Below are 17,215 nucleotides of genomic sequence, written 5' to 3' on the forward strand. Positions count from 1 at the left end.
TGTTGCGTCAAGTTGACAAATTTTTCACCACGGCACCAGTGTGTAATTGCATAAACATTTATTTGCAATCACTTGTAAACCATTAAATATAAAGTTTCAGATGCTTATATTCAATAAACAAATATTATTTCGGCAATTTGTTGATTTTTAACTCAATTCGCAGCGGTTTGTGCAGCAGTATGACTTTGAGCCAAAATACTTATTTTTTTTTAATATCAAAAATGTTAAATAATTAAATAGGAAAAAGTAAGAACTAAAATTGTTTATTTTTTTATTTAATGAATTGGACATGGTAGACTTTCAGTTAACATAAACCGTCTTCTTTCTAATTTTTATTTTATTCTTAAAAGGGGAGCAACCCCTGATACACACTGGGAAAGTTTCACCCGTTTTGTGTCCAAATTATTAAAATCTGAACACGACTGAACACGGTCTGACAACCTCTTAACGTAATTTTGTATCCATGGTCTGTTTTGGTCTGACACCGTCGTAACGGATCTTAACAGCTTGCTAGAAGATTCAGTCTTGTTTATCTTGACATGCCTTAACGGACTGATTTACCTGATCAGACTATCGATCGGAACGGCGTCTTAAAGTTCTTAAAAGTCTTGACGTTTTTCTCTAGCGGTAAATCCAGTCGATTAAGATATGATCAGACCAAAATGACCGTTTCAGACTGAAATCGTGCTACTAGTGTATGTTATGAAAATAGGGACCCACCCTTCCCCCCTTTGCCAATGGTGCTAAACACTGCCTCTTTTCAGCCTCCCTGCCAACGCTTGATATGGTATGACTTATATAACGTCCCAAATCAAGTTTGGATACACCCGAAGGATTCAGCGGCCAAATAGAACATAAGGCAGTGTTGGTTATATTTCAAACAAAGACAGGTTTGGGAAAATTAACCACAGTTTATTAAGTATGCAAGTAATTATTTCAATTATACAATAATTGAACATAGCTAAATGAATTAAGGCAAATACAAATTGTAAGTAATGCATGAATACAAAATATAAATGCTGTGTAATAAAAACTGTGGTTCTCCAAAATAGAAATCCAAACCTGTTTTTAGTGGTAGGGGAATAGTATATATATATATATATTTGTACATAGAAAAATAAAAAATAAGATTACAATGATATTGAAAAAATTTTACAAATAGAAAACCATTTTATACTATTTTGGGAAGTGCTTTTGCAAAGACATTCATAACAGTCTGTCGGTGAGTGAAAGAAGGATCTAAATAATTTTTGTATGCATCACTCTTCCAATCCCCATGTGACTGAATAATTTCAGAAGGGACGCCACATTCTAATGCAAATGTTGCCCCGCCTCAACGAAAACTGTGCCCGGAGTACTTAGAACTGTCATATCCCAGAGATTTTAAAGACTGTTTTAATCTGGTTAAAAATCCATTATATGTAAGGGGCATTAACTTGGATTTAGCGGAAAACATAAAAGCTGACACCAAATTATGAGAGGAGGGGCATATATCAAACGATAGTTTCAAAGCTTGACAGGGACAGAAGGGGGAACCTGGAATTATAGGTAAAGGTACTTCTAGAGCTCTTTCCCTATTTTGTATGGTCTTTGTTTTCCTGAGTGTTAAAGTTGCCCCCTCCTTCGAAAACTTAACCAATGCCCTATTCAAATGCCGATCAGGATTAAATTCCTGTAAAGATGGTGTAAAAAGGTTTGATTTTCTACAAAAAGGAAAAAAAAAGGCTACTAAGCAAGCTGCCCAAAAAGTTATATCCAAACTTCCATTTAAGTCTATAGTGGTAAAAATGCCAGACAGTATTTTAGGAGTTATGGGCAACTTTGGGCGTTTTTCAGCCCCTAGAACTCTTTTGACCCCTTTTAAAACACCTTTGACAAAATGTGTATCAATACGGTAAGGCAACTCAGCCTCTTCATGCAGGAGGCGAACAATATTTAAATAATTGACAACTGAGTTATAACAAAGCCTTTGTGCTAGAAAAACAATATATCTTGCCAAATTGTCTTTGCTAATTGGGACCATGAGTAAACCTCTGCAAAAGGATTTATTACTTCTAAAATACAACATATATGTCTTTTTTGTCGAGTTTGCAAACATCCTGCTTTGGAAAAACAAAACTAGGCTATCCAACTCCTGCACCTGTCCTGCACTTGGAATGCCTACATAAAAGATAGGATAGGGCTTGGTTAGACATACGGGATTACAAATGCCTTATAAACAGTGGTTGGGGAAGATAGAATTTCATAAATTGGTAAAACGCATTAGGCTCATGTAACCTAGATATGAAGTCTGCCATAATATTTTCTTTCCCTGGAACATGGATGGCTGTTATATGAAAATTATATGTTGCAGAGAGCCAAAACAAGCCCCTAAGGAAAGACATCAAAATTTTGCTGCGTGAAGTGCACTTATTCAAGCATGCAACAGTGGTCATATTATCTGAGAATACAACAACTCTTTTATTTTTCCAATCTTTCCCCCATCTTTGCGCTGCCAAGACTACTGTAAGGGTCTCAAGCTCATTGATATGGAGATTTTTCGCTAAAGGGAAATCATTTTCCCAATTCGTATAAAACCAGTCACATATAAAGAAACCCCCGCCTCCCTCCTTACATGCATCTGTGTATAATGATGACAAGGGGATCTTTTCTAAAATGAGGGACTTTCAATTAAAAATTTCTAAGAATTTTTTCCACCATTCAATATCATGCCATATTTCGCCATGGAGAATTGCCTTACGCCAATCATGCTTTAAAGGGGTAATCGCGTCAATAATTCTGCGAAAGAATACTCTCCCGCCATGAACCACTGCTGATGCCCAATTAAGTTTGCCTGCTATAGATTGCAATTGGTTTTTTGATGCTCCTTTTCGCTTGCTAAATTCTGCCTATTCATGCTTAAGTAGGGAAAGCTTTTCCCCTGGGAGCCTTAACTCCATTGCAGTAGAGTCAATTTCTATGCCTAAGAAAGTCAATTTAGTGGTGAGGTCAACCACTTTTGACCAATTTATCATAAATCCCAACTTGCGAAGAAGGGCGAGCAAAATATTTAATGCTTGAATGCAACGCTGCTTTGTTGTTTCACAAATAAAAAAATCATCTAAGTATGCGATGATAGTAAAACCTCTGCGTGACATCATACGACGGACAGCCTGGGATAGCCTATGAAATATATGGGGTGCAAACTTTGATCCAAATGGGAGCTTTGTATCATAAAAAGTATATTCTGTACCATCAGGGAAGGTCCATTTTAAACCAGTTACTTCTTGACTTTGTGAGCTAAGGTTCACAGATCTATAAGCTGTTTTCAAATCTACTTTAGCTATATAACAGTTAGGAGTAACTAATTTTGATGCTTCATCTAAAGTTTGAAATCTTTGTTTTTCTATTTCCCCAACGAAGGAGTTTACTGCAGACCCCTCTGTTAGAATTACTACCCTTTGATTTCAAAAACACAGTTTGAATATGTGGTACATCAGTTCCCCATCTGAACTTATGTAAATATTGCAACCTGCGATACTCTCTATCATAAAAGAAAACTGATGTTACATCATGAGAAAGAAACAACTGGTATGTACGAGTGGCATATGATAAGTAGTCCAGTATGTTATTCTGGGCTAGATGACCCTCTTCTAATAACTTTTATAAAATTGCCAAGTTTGCCATTGACCATTGGCTTACATTTAATGACTCTAGCTTAGGTTTGGCAGGTCCAGATTTTAAAATTAACTGACCTGAACCCGATTCGGATACAATCCGTTCATCGCTATCACCACTGTTAACCCCTGATAACATGACGAAATCAACAATGTCTAAATAATTAGAGTTACTTTTGTTATTGTCTAATGATTTTATAAATATTTGTGGGTCCTGCCAGGACTGAATGTTATTAAAACAAGCACTACCTTGATTTATGACACCTGCTGCTGATTGCTGCTGCTGCAATTGGTTCAAAACATTACCAACACACGTGTCTGTCAATCCGGATGTATGATTGTTTTTGTTATTGTTTCCGTCATCTTGAATGAAAGTTACTTCCGGTGCGCACGCATCTTCTATAGTCGGACATGCCGGAAGTCCACCATTACTGCTTTTTGGCGCGTTCTCAGTTTCTGTTTTGAATGACTGCCTAATGCTCTTCAGGAGTAGCTTCTGCTGTCCAATCGGTATTTTGGTCTTCTGAAGATCTTCGCCTTCTAAAAGCGCCATAGAGTCGAATCCTAGGCTTATTACTGCATTTGCCGTGGCCTCGCTAAGCTTTTTTGCATCTGCCCAAGTTAAAACCCGTTCCACGTCTGTCATGGTTTTGGAGCTTGAACCTTCCACAGTCATCTCGCTAACTGATTGTACGATATCACAGCAAAGTTAATATTTTCAGTCATTGGTTGATGCACCAAAACATGATTTCACTAGTTCTTGATTGGTTGACATGAAATGCCAGACATATCAACGGTACCTATGCTGCATCCTGATTGGTCAATTTGAACAACGTTATGATATAGAGGCGCAGGAGATATAAACAATGTACATAGCTACCAAATACGATGTTATTGCAATGCAATCACTGCCCTGCAATTTCAACCATGATTAATAATATATTTAAATAAAATATCCACATTGTCAACTGTAGAATTGCAGTCCTTTATAGTACATACAGGTGAAGTATCATGTCTCTATTTAAAATTATATACTGCTCTAGAGTGGATAACTAAATTAAAAGAAAAAAAAACATTGTAGCATTCAAAATGATTGTTTAAAACGCTATGACAATAACAAAAAAAAAGTATTTATACCAAAAAAAATGTTACCAAATCAAATACCATATCCTCACGGCTATCACGTCAACCGTCGTTAATTGTCGTCAAACACTTATTTAACGGGTACTTAAATTCAACAGAACGTTCGAAAAGTGACTTTAGCATACGACGCCTCAGAAACTGTACTATTTTTGTCTAGAACTTCAAGTTGTAGAATAAATTTTGATATTTTTAGTTCAGTATTTTCATTGTTTATTTTTATGAATGTTTTTATAATATAAAGTTATAAAACAGAAATCCACCAAAGTTCCCAAGTATTTTAACATTTTAAAATTCGGACTCAAAGTTTTTTTTCTTCTTTTTCATCGCCAATATTGAACCGTTAAATTTTATTTATTAGGACGTTTCTTATATATACCAATTTTTTATTTGCATATTTTAATATTCATACGGTTTTATATACATTGGATTCAACTAAAATGATCGTGAAAACACGTACTTGCATTTACATGTACTGTGCAGTGAATAATATTCTAAATAGATACTGAACCCCGCATATTTCTGTTTAGATGAATTGATAAGTATTAAATAATCAACATACCCTTTTGAGTTGCAATCAAAATTATAAATCCTTCAGCTGCTCTCTTTACCGTTAAGCCAAGTAGATCGGATCTAAATTACTGGTAACTACAGACGCTTTCGTTTTGTGGTTGTCCTAAAAGATGTCTTCAAAAGTTTGAACCGGCTGTTTCAAATTTCCGCAAATACTTTTCTATGAACATGTTTTATAGAGTGATCAGCCAAACTAAAAATTATACGTGTCGCAAATCGATTGACTTAATGTAAATTGCGATTCTAATTTTTTTTTTAAATTTTATTTATGGTTTTCTCCATTTTTTACAGGAAATATTTGCATCACAAGGAAGTTAATGTATTTTGCAAGTAGACTGGTTATCTGAAAAGGCAATAAGTTTTCAAGGCCTTTCCGAGAAGAAAACGATATCGCTTTTGACAAAAAAATTCATATCCTCCGCAAACATGTTTTGTTTCTTTATAGTTCTGTTTATAGTTTTAAGAAAATTTTGGCACAGGCCTGTGAAGGGTACGAATTCTCGTAAAATATATACTGAAAATCGATGTTTTCTAAGCAATATTTACAAATCATGGCGTTTTTTTAGGTTCCATTGTGACGTCATGGAACGTGATTTTTGCTGAAAATAACATGTTTTCTTAAATTACACTTTTCAATGATTATTTTAGTTGGTAACATCTGACTTTGGAGAAACCTTTTTTTCGTGAAAAATGGGGCCAATTTTGGCGCTTATTGTCCCTACTCCTTTTGTGTGAATGTACCTTAATAGTTCATGTGTTTTATGTTTCGATGCAAAAGTTGAAAACTAGACCTTATAACTCATTTCCTTTTTTGCGTGGGCATAAATTTTGTGCACATTTATAATTCATAATTATCGGCATAAATGAAGTTCATGTCGGTTTGCCGTTGTGAAAAAAAAATACTAAGTTGTACGTTTTTCTCTAAAGGTAAGTGCGCATAAATAATTTACAAATTAAACACTGTATTAACCCTCTTGATGCCAGATTTAAAAAAATCAACGTTATGACGTTGCCAATAGGTAATAACATTTGGACGTCACCAGTGCCAAATTCTTTTGACGTCGTCTTTCAGACGATTTTTTTATATTCATTTAGCAAGTTGTTTTTCTACGTGAACGGCATTCATTTATAAAGGAAGTGACCAGAAGAACATTTTGATAATGATATATTGATTGATTAAAATGTTTCTATACAAATTTCCATCTTTTTGGACCAAGGAGATGAATGTAAAGTTAAAAGATAATTTTTTGAAAATACTGTTGAGTTTATACAATTTACGTGTTTTATTAGTTGATGATTAATTTTCGTCTGGTAAGTCTTTCCTCTTTTATAATGTCAAAGCCAACAGGCAAGACCAATTACAAAAAGTTCTTTTTTTAATTGCAAGAGAATATTGTAAAGTATTATGCAATACGTATTTGCCACCTACAATTTTTTGCCAAATATTTCATATCATAACAGTTTTCCAAAAAGATATTTTGAGGGCATTTATTGGCGGATTTTACCAAATCATTGTTGAAAGACACAAAACTGTCTGAATATAGATATAAGAAGATGTGGTATGAGTGCCAATGAGACAACTCTCCTTCCAAGTCACAATTTGTAAAAGCAAACCATTATAGGTATATTTGTGTATTTGGTCATAATTCTGTCTTCAATTGTTTTGTTTTCTACTGCTGTGAACATCTATTATAATATTTTGTAAACTAATTTGGTTAAAATATATAGCAAATTTCAGGATAAAAAAATAATTGTGTTTATAAAAATCATCAGTAAAAGAGAACTCTTCAAGGATAAATATAACCATAGAAACAAATAAATATGTGATAATTTTTCTTCCATTGGTACCAAGTCGATTGAAATCCAACCAGAAATAACTTCAGAAAATTACATATAATTTATTGGTAATGTTTAAAAAAATAAACACATGAAGAAAATCAGATAAAACATTCGCACATCTTATCCACTAGCCTTCACTACGATACTGAAAAGTCTGAAATAGAACTGTTTGTACCTAACTGAATTGCAGTCGACTGGCATGAATAAGGCGTTGAATTTTAAATATATTTTTGCTACTTTTTGTATCGTGATAGGACATGGTGATTTAAAACGACAATGTTGTTAAACTCTGGGATGTTGCAAAAATACATGTCTTTACTTGTGAAAATAAAGTTAATGTTTATGGATGTTCAAATCTCGAAAATTCCTATTGAACGTACAAACCACGATATAAATGTTACTATGCATTGATTCCCCGTGATGCGAATTTAGTCTCAATCATAATGTTTCTGGAAGGGGTAAGACATGCGTAAATTTATAGTCAAAGAAAAAGTAAAATAACTATATAATATAACTCCGAGGAAAATTCAAAACGGAAAGTCCGTAATCAAATGGCAAAATCAAAAGCTCAAACACATCAAACGAATGGACAACAACTGACATAGTCCTGAAATGTTTCTTGTCACTAAGTAATGACATTCGTTGATAAACGAACATATCGTATCGGTTACCCGTACAGTAATAGTGTTTTCAAACTTGAAAGATTTGAAAATATACTGTGAATTAAGTTTTTTTCGTGGGTTCCAATTTTCGAGGATTGAAAATAACTTTTCCCTTAGAAGGAAACAAAATATTTACGCAGTTAATTTAAGCTCAAATTCGTAAAAATATGAATAGCTAATCGCGCGAACTACTATATTGGTATCATTCCTTTGTATTCGATATATGTCTTAAGAAATATATTTTAAAAGATAAATAGAGATTTTAATCCTGGTTTCTACGTTGGATTTATTTACCTTGATACCAGCGGATTATCAGATTTATTTAACCGCCATAGTTAAATTATCAAAATTAGAAAGTCCGAGCGAAATCCGATTATCCACGAGTAAATATGCAAGAATATGTTTCTCTAATGATCATTAGATTTTCATATTTGAAAAATCTTCTTCGAGTTCACCACATTCCTGATTGCTACTTTATACTCTTACGAAACTGATGCACAACACACTTCGATCAAATTGAAGCAATCATTCATAAAACAATAAAGACCATTTTAAATCAAGAACCGTGCATTTAATGCAATATATATATTCCTATGTAATAGTAAACTACTTAAACAGCCATCTGGTCTGAGGACACAGTTATCGTCCTTTTTTTCATACACCTTTCAAATTTATTTCTTCATATTGTATGCATAAAGTATTAAGTAGAGGAAAGAAATCAGATGTTAGAAAACATTTGAGTTATGAATTTGTAGGTAAGGTAGTGAATTGGTCAAGTTAAAAAAAAGTAAAACATTAGTATGTCTGAAGCTGTCAAACTGAATTAAAGACTCCTTTAACACACACTTGTCCATATTTTGACTTTTTTATAATGTTGATATAATTTGTCAAAAAAGTAGTACACTACACTGTAAAAAATCTTTTTGAGATATCACCGGTGCGATTTGTTTTTAATTTGAATTTATTGTCAAAGAGAAATGCATTACGATGATTGTCATTATTACGTGCCTTAAACCAAATTTTAAGAGAAATATATCCCTTTGGTAACATACAAAAACCAATAACATTACCTCTTATATTCTTATCTTTACAAAAAACATTAAAAGGATGATATTTCTTCAGATATAGTTATCTTTGTTTACATTTTTAAATGATCACATTCCTTTTAAGGAAATCAAAATCGATAATAGAAAAACGTAATTAGATATTTTTAGTTTAATATATCTATAACCTACTTCAATATCACTTTATTCAGTTCACTGGATATTAGGAACTAATTTTCTTCATAGAAAGGGCTGTGATGAAAACTTCTAATACTGTGTTTTGTGCTACGAAATATAGAAACAGGAAGATGAATTAAAGATCACTCTTTATAAACCGAAATGTATTTTAATCATCTCTTCACCCTTTCTGTTTGCATAGTTTTGGCTTTAAAAATTGTGGACGCCAGACGCGCGTTTCGACTACAAAAGACTTCGCTTAGGTAATCTATTCCTTGGGTAGAAAATCATTCGTATTTCGTAAAATTCAAAGTGTTGTAAACAGTAATCTAATGATTATGACCATATCAATGATAATTCATGACCACACACAAGAGTGCGGACTACTGGACTGGTGATACCCTTGGGGAGAAAACCGCTACAAGCAGTGGCATCGACCAAGTGTTTGTAAATAAACTCATCATAGACATCAGGATTAAAATTATAAACGCCAGACGAACTTAAAGAGTAGTGAGGACCACATATTCTGAAAGGGTTTGCAGAAAATAGCTATAACTATATTCTGTATGTATGTGCCTGTCCTAAGTCAGAAGCCTGTATGTAATTCAGTGGTTGTCGTTTGTTTATGTGTTAAAAATTTGTTTTTCGTTCATTTTTTTGTACACAAATTAGTCCGTTAGTTTTCTCGTTAGAATTGTTTTACATTTGTCATTTCGGGCCTCTTATAGCTGACTATGCGGTATGGGCTTTGCTCCTTGTTGAAGGCCGTTCGGTGACCTAAAGTTGTTAATTTCTGTGTCATTTGGTCTCTTGTGAAGAGTTGTCTCATTGGCAATCATACCACATCTTCTTTTTATATGGTTACACATGTATCTATTCCTGTGGTAGAAATCCTTAATATTTCTTTAAATTCAAAGTATTGTAAACAATTTGTTTTATAATCATGACCATATCAATGACTATTCTGGGCTGGTGATACCCACGGGAAAAAAACCTCCACTAGCAGTGGCATCGACCCAATATGGCTGTAAATAAACTCATCATAGATACCAGGATTAAAATTGTGTACGTAAGATGCACGTTTCGTCTAAGGAAAACCTCCACCAGCTGTAATTTAGCGTTACACATCGTCCATCAGGATAAATTTCCCTTTGGTCATACCTCTCCTTACGTTACGTATAACGTTGTTATACGTCCTTTGCTTTAAAAAGTTCGAATTTGAGAGTTTTGTTATTTCAGCGGAAAGTCGGTATTCCACTGTGTACCAATTGTGAACCATTACTAGCCGACTTGGTTTTTATACTCACATGAAGCAGAATTCATACAGGACCTTCGAATAGACAAAACGAAAAAGCATCTTGCAAAGTTTTTTTTACTTCGCTTTCTGATGTATTGATGATGTTCTGTCACTCAATAACCCACATTTCAAAAAGTGGTTACATAACATATCGCAGAAACCGTTTTGTTGTTATTGCTATAAACGATAGAACAGAAAGCAAAATGTTAGCTTCATGTCTTGATATTTTTCTTGTTATTGAATCTGATGGATGACTTTAAACTAAAACTAATGAAAAACATGATGATTTCAACTTTCTAGCTCCCAATTACTCATTTCTCAGCAGTAACATACCCTCTGTCTCATCGAACGGCGTTTGCATATCTCAGTTCATGTTCGTATTTTGCGGGCTTTGTCAACAGGGTGTTCTCTTCACACACAAACTGTTTCTACCGCGTAATAAGACAGAACGATTGAGCTCTTCATTATTTTTCAATAATATTTGGTTTTTCAAATGTTTTGGCCTCGAGCATGACTTAGGAGACATTTATTGCATCTGGTGCAGAAAACTTGGTACCCACTGGGTCTATACCTTTGCTACTGTTAGTCCCCACTGGTATCTCCAGCCCAGTAGCCAGTACTTCGGTACTGGCATTGACAATACGGATATTGTGTTATTTAAATCTTCTGTTACAAAATTTGGGACATTATTTTAGATTAAGGAATATATCTCAATCAAGCAAAGGTCTGATTCCTTGCCCGGTTTTGGCGATATTTTTGTCCTTTTCGGTTTATAAGTTCCTCAAGTTTTGGGTTTTAAAATATTTTGGCCTCAAGCATCACTGAAGAGACATTTGTTGTCGAAATGAGCATCTGGTGCTGAAACATTGGTATCGTTAATGTTATTGAAATCGACAGCATAAGTTTTGTGTGACGCGCAGTTTATACTTCGTTTGTGGTGTACTGGTATACTGTCTTAAATTCATGGGAGGTGTCCGTTGTTATTCTGTGGTTTACATGTTGTAATGTACTATTATATTATTTATTTATGTATTTTTCTGTTCTGAGTGTTCTAGCGTTTATTTGTACTGTATTGCTGTCACGTAACTTTTGTCATTTTAGTGGTATTTTTAACATTGCGGGAGGTTTGGCTAGCCATAAAACCAGGTTCAACCCACCATTTTTTCTTAAAATGTCCTGTTCCAAGTCAGGAATATGGTAGTTGGTATAAACTAGTCCGTTTCTATGTATGTTGGCGTTTGTTTTTGTAGCAGTTCAGTGTTTCTGTTGTTCAGTTGTTTTCCTCTTATAGTTGATGTGTTTCCCTTGGTTTTAGTTTGTAACCAGGATTTGTTTTCGCTTAATCGCTTGTTGCTTTATTAACGGTCACCATTACGCATGTGTTAATTGATACGACGTGTCGCAGTCGCAACTCACTAATTTCCTGTTTTCGCGGTCTTTGATCTTTAGATATCTGTAAAGTCGTCTGATCCGTAATTGTACTGATTCTGTCCTTTTTCTGATTGTGCCATTTTGACTGGGTTGTTTATTTACATGTTGATGGTGCATGCATGCATAGCAGTGGACGCTCAATCTGCCGACGCACCAAGTCTAGCTACTTTGGAGTTCATGCGATTCCCTCAGATTTTCTGTGTTACCTTGATGTTTTTGTTCCTAACCGATTTACGAGATTTAAACATCGGTAAACAACTGTCATCTTAATGTACATCGTTTTGGTAAGTAAATATCTGTTACCTTAAATAATCAATTTTAATTTAAAAGATAGTAAACTGCTCTTGTTTCGACTTATCTTTAGGTATTGATTATTTAAATACGTATTACATTAATATCGGTTTAAATGAAGATACAGTTTCTTAAACGCCATGTGAGTGTGTTTTTGTGAAAACTACTTTTCGACTTTTGACAAACAGTGTTCATTTAAGGACCAGAATCTATGACAAACGAGACGATTTCAATTTTGAAATTATAATTTTTTCATACCTTAGCAGCAAAATATTAAATTAAATGGCAAAGGGAGTATATTTTTCTCAACTCATACGATATTCAAAAGTTTGCAGCTAATCAGATTTTGTAAAACGTCATCGGTTTCTTAGCAAAAATATGACGTTAGACTCGACTTAGTATTTATGCATCCCACTATTGACATTTTTTTACAGAAGGCGTTCCTAGTGCATGTTGGTCCTGAGGTGCGATTCGGACTCAAGAGGTTTTTACGATGTTATATACATTTGGTTTACCCTTGTATTTATATATTACTGAATTTGTACTTTACAAAGAACGTGTATTCTCTATAAGATATGTACTATCAACTACGAAAACGTTTTAATAGGCGTCTTTTTTAATTTAATTTACTATCACCTACCAAAACCTTTTTGTTTGCGTCTTTGTTAGATATTTTTGTATGTGTGTTTGTATTTTTTTAGTCAGATGTGTTGTATATCTGTGATGTATGTTTAACTGCTATATTCAGATTATTGTCATATTAACTATGTTCACCTGTAATTTCTGTTTGGGTTGCTCACCTAATTTTATCAATATAACGGACTATAAACAATTGACATACAAGTGGGAGGATTTATGTAGCTTTAAAACCAGGTTCAACTCCAACATTTTTTCGGAAAATGTCTTAACCAAGTCAGGAATATGGCAGTTGTTTTTCACTTGTTCCGTTGGTTGATAACGTTTGATTTTGTCAGTTTTAATGGACTTCGACTTTTTGAATTCAACTTGGAGTTTGGTATTTTCGTTATAGTTTACTTTTTCTGTCCCATCAAATACTTTAGACATTGAACATGGTGTATAATAAAGGCAACAGTAGTATACCGCTGTTCAATAGTCATAAATCGATTAAGCGAAAACAAATCCGGGTTACAAACTTCACTGAAGCCCCATTCGTATAATATAAATTATCAATCGCCATATTCTCTATCATAACTATTCTTAGTATTCGAGATAAAGGATTAAAGAATTATTTGATTTCAATATTAACAAAAAGATATTTATAACATCTTGGCAATGTTTTAATATTTGAATTCGATATCACGATTTGGTTGACCGTTAAAGAATATCTGTTTCACAGAAGACGAGTATGATCCAATTATCGTTACCAGAGTGTAATAAAATTTGACAAAAAGATATTTTCAGGTGAAAAGAGTGTGTTTTGTATATTATAGAAAAAATCATGGACGAAACGTATATCGTCTTAAAATTTAAAAGTCACCATTGACCTAAAGAATAACTAATGTAAGTGTCGCTATATTGTCCCATAATGATTTATAAGCCAATCAAATTAGCGCATTGTAAGTATCCTTTTCCGTATCACACTCCGTGTAGTGTGATACAAGAAATATATCTTCATGCAAAAATTGATAACAGGCCACAACCGTAGGAGAATTGCTCTAATATATTTATCATAAGGTAAAATTTATACAAATATAAAATAAATGAATATAAAATACAATTATATATACAAAATTTTGTACAACATATGTTAACATCTGTCTTTTATTTGCAAATGTAACATTTTGTTTACGGCATTTATTAAGCATACAATACTATATGCACATGAACGAGTATTACATTTTCAATACGGCTAATTGTCAGTGCCACGTAATGTTAATGAACTCGGGTTTAGAGAAATCGACAAGACAAAAAGCATCGTCATTAGAGAAAAAAACCTGTAAACCATTAATCATTTAAATTTTCATATGAAGTCTTTTGCACAAGAGCATGTGTTTTATCGATTTTGTCTGTATTGAAATACATTAAACTGCTCAATCAATAAGACGTGTTAACATTTGTTTGTCATTCTGTGTTCGTTAATTAAAAATCTATCATAAAATATCTGCTTGTGCTCTTCGGACGACTGAAATTTATAAAGTGTATTTCCAGTTAATTCAGGTAAATCTAAATTAGTTTTGTTATATGCTTGGTACTTATTTGTGTTCCTATAGTGTAATGCAATTTTCATAAGCCAGAAATATAATGTCTATTAGTATTAATTTGATTACTACTAGAACAATGCGGATTTCGGATTCGACTGAATTCCGTATTTTACATTCATAAATTGTTCATGTTCTGTGTACGAGTGTTACGAGTGTAGTGATTATACTGTTGGTCATTGATTGCGATTTAAATGGAAATAAAATACTGTGGAATAAAATGCGGTTTTTAAAAATTATAGTCTCTTAATTGACCTAAAAGGTGATATGTTACATTGGATTTTAACGTAGTCTTAACACAACTTTGTATTCGAAGTCACTGTTTCATTCTTGTAAGCAATGGGAAAAATGTTTGTTTTAACAATAATTTAATCGATTTTCAGAAATCAATTGGGCACACAAAAACTCACAAAATAAATTGTATTAAACAAAATACAAAATGATAGTTATGCTATAATATAAAGAATATTGATTTGAGACATTACGGCAATGTTTTCATTAGTCGTTAAAATATTGAATTAAAAACATTTCCGTCATCGAAATGACATAATTTGTACTAAGAATACAATAAAATGGACAAAAAAAAGGGAAAAATAAGAAAACGGGTCTACCAATTAATGTATTAAACCAGACAGAAGTGAGACAGACACCTGGTCCAAGGACACAGTTATCGTCCTTTGGTTTTCGTTGTCTACGAATATAGTCCCTAGTATGAACAGTGTATAACTTGCATTTTTTTTGGATACACTTTACCAATTTATTTCTTGATATTTTATGCATGAAATATTAAGTAAGGGGATGAAATTACATGTTAAAAAAATTTGGGTGCTGAATCTTTATGTTAAGTAGTGATTTGGTCCAGTTAAAAAAGGTCAAAAATTAGAATGTCTGAAGCTGTCAAACTGAATTTTAGCCCCCCTTAACACAGAATAGTCAATATTTTGAGTTAGAGCTGGTAGAAGTTTCTATAATTTTGATATTATTTGTATCAATAGTAGTACACTACACTGTAAAAATCTTTTTGAGTTAGAGCAGGTGCAATTTTTTTAATTTGAATTTATTTTCTAAAATAAATGCACTACGAAATAACTGTGTTCTCGGGCCACCTGATTCACAATCTCATTAATGAGTAATGCTTTAGAGGAATTATTATAGGATATTGTATATATTAATTAAACAACTGATTTTCATTATTACTTTTAATTTCTTGAAATCAAATTTGAAGGGAAATATTTCAATTGACATGAAAAATTCTTTTCCATCCTTCTTATATAGAAATCTTATATGATATGGTAATTATTCTTCCGAAATGAATTGGTTTAAAAATAGTTTTCCTTTCTAGGAAATCAAAATTGAAATAGACACACGTAGTAAAATATATTTGGTGTCATAAATCTTGTCTGAGCAAACAAATAATGAGCCAGGGTTATGTTAGAGAACATCTCGTTCTGTCTCTCCAAAGTTCGCCGGAAAGTAACACGGCCTATTTGTAAATCATTCAGTGTCAATTTCTTGAGTTAAAGATTCTATGTACTAACTTTGCGTATCATTGTATATTCTTTTGCGGTTTTCCATTTATTAGTCTTTGTACTAATATGTCCAGTTCGTTAACACTACTATTGCCGTCGCCCGATATTTTTGCATATCAGGCTTTCGGATATTGTGGCGAAAGGCATAGCTGATGCAGGTGGACCCAAAAGCGTGCTATTAGTGCATGAACTCTTTATAGTGTTAATTTCATTTTGTGTACCTTTGAATGGTTATTTTACGTAATTTGTGAAAGTGTGAATATGCAATGTATTATACTGTACTATAGACCGTTTTCATAGTCCACTGTTTTTGTTGACATCTTTGTTATATCTTATTGTATACTTGTTTGGATTGTTTAATTTAGTTTGGCAGCTGGATCCCAATTATTGTCAAATTAACCTATTATGTTTGTTTGGGTTGCTCACACATTTTTGTCAATATATGGGAGGATAATACATCTGTCATTCAAATCGGAGGTTTAGCTAGCTATTAATAACAATTTTCTTCAGAAAATGTCTGTGGCAAGTGAGGAATATAACAGTTGTTTTCTAGTCTGAACGTTGGTTTAGACATCGAGCATTTGATTTTGTCAGGTTTTATGGACGTCAAACTTTTTTAATTAATCCTGGGGTTAGATTTCTTGGTCAGTAAGTTGAATATCTAACATTACTATAATAAAACTTGTTTCAATAAATCATTTTACCTGACTATAAGGGATTAGTTTTCGTCAAAGGAAGGGTCGGGGAGGAACACTTCCTTTGTTCCATTGTGTTTGTAGAAATATGTTGATGCATTAAAGATTCCTCTTCATAAACAAACACTAATCATATTTCGAACTATCTCTAGGTTTTGATAATTTAAACACTTTTTTTTCTAAAATACACCATACTATCGTTTAAATCTCTTGGGTAAATGCGATATTTATAGACTTTGATTTTAGAGAAATGCAATTTTATATCTCATTTTGAATATCAGAAAATTACAAAACATAACTATCGCATCATGTCGTCATGACAAAGGTATTTGTTGGTTTTGGTTTTTTTCTAACGTTTCTTAAGTTTTGTTTTTCCTTTTAATTTCGATTTTTAGAAAGACATGCTACATTTTTCAGTGAAGAAAAAAGTTATATTAATGTTTCTCTAAATTTTTAAATATTTCAAGTTATGAAATGGATTTTTCTAAGTGAATAAAAGTCGTTTGTTCAATTCATATGAATTATACGATATAGTACTGTTCCCATATCTATTACAACGTTATTTACAAACCGGTATCTTCTTCCACATCCGTTCAAATCAATACTGAGAATACAACGGTTGGTTGTGTTAGTGAACACATGACAAGTCAATAAATATTTAAT

General features: G+C 32.9%; 1 protein-coding gene across 3 annotated transcripts in view; it reads left to right on the top strand.

Annotated features, from left to right (window-relative positions):
- LOC127700850 (deoxynucleoside triphosphate triphosphohydrolase SAMHD1-like) overlaps positions 1–17,215 on the top strand; it is a 148,294-nt gene that overhangs the window by 23,253 nt on the left and 107,826 nt on the right. The gene's annotated exons all lie outside the window — the stretch shown is intronic.

Source organism: Mytilus californianus, unplaced genomic scaffold (genome assembly GCF_021869535.1).
Source record: "Mytilus californianus isolate M0D057914Y unplaced genomic scaffold, xbMytCali1.0.p SCAF_5, whole genome shotgun sequence".
Taxonomy (NCBI): Eukaryota; Metazoa; Mollusca; class Bivalvia; order Mytilida; family Mytilidae; genus Mytilus; species Mytilus californianus.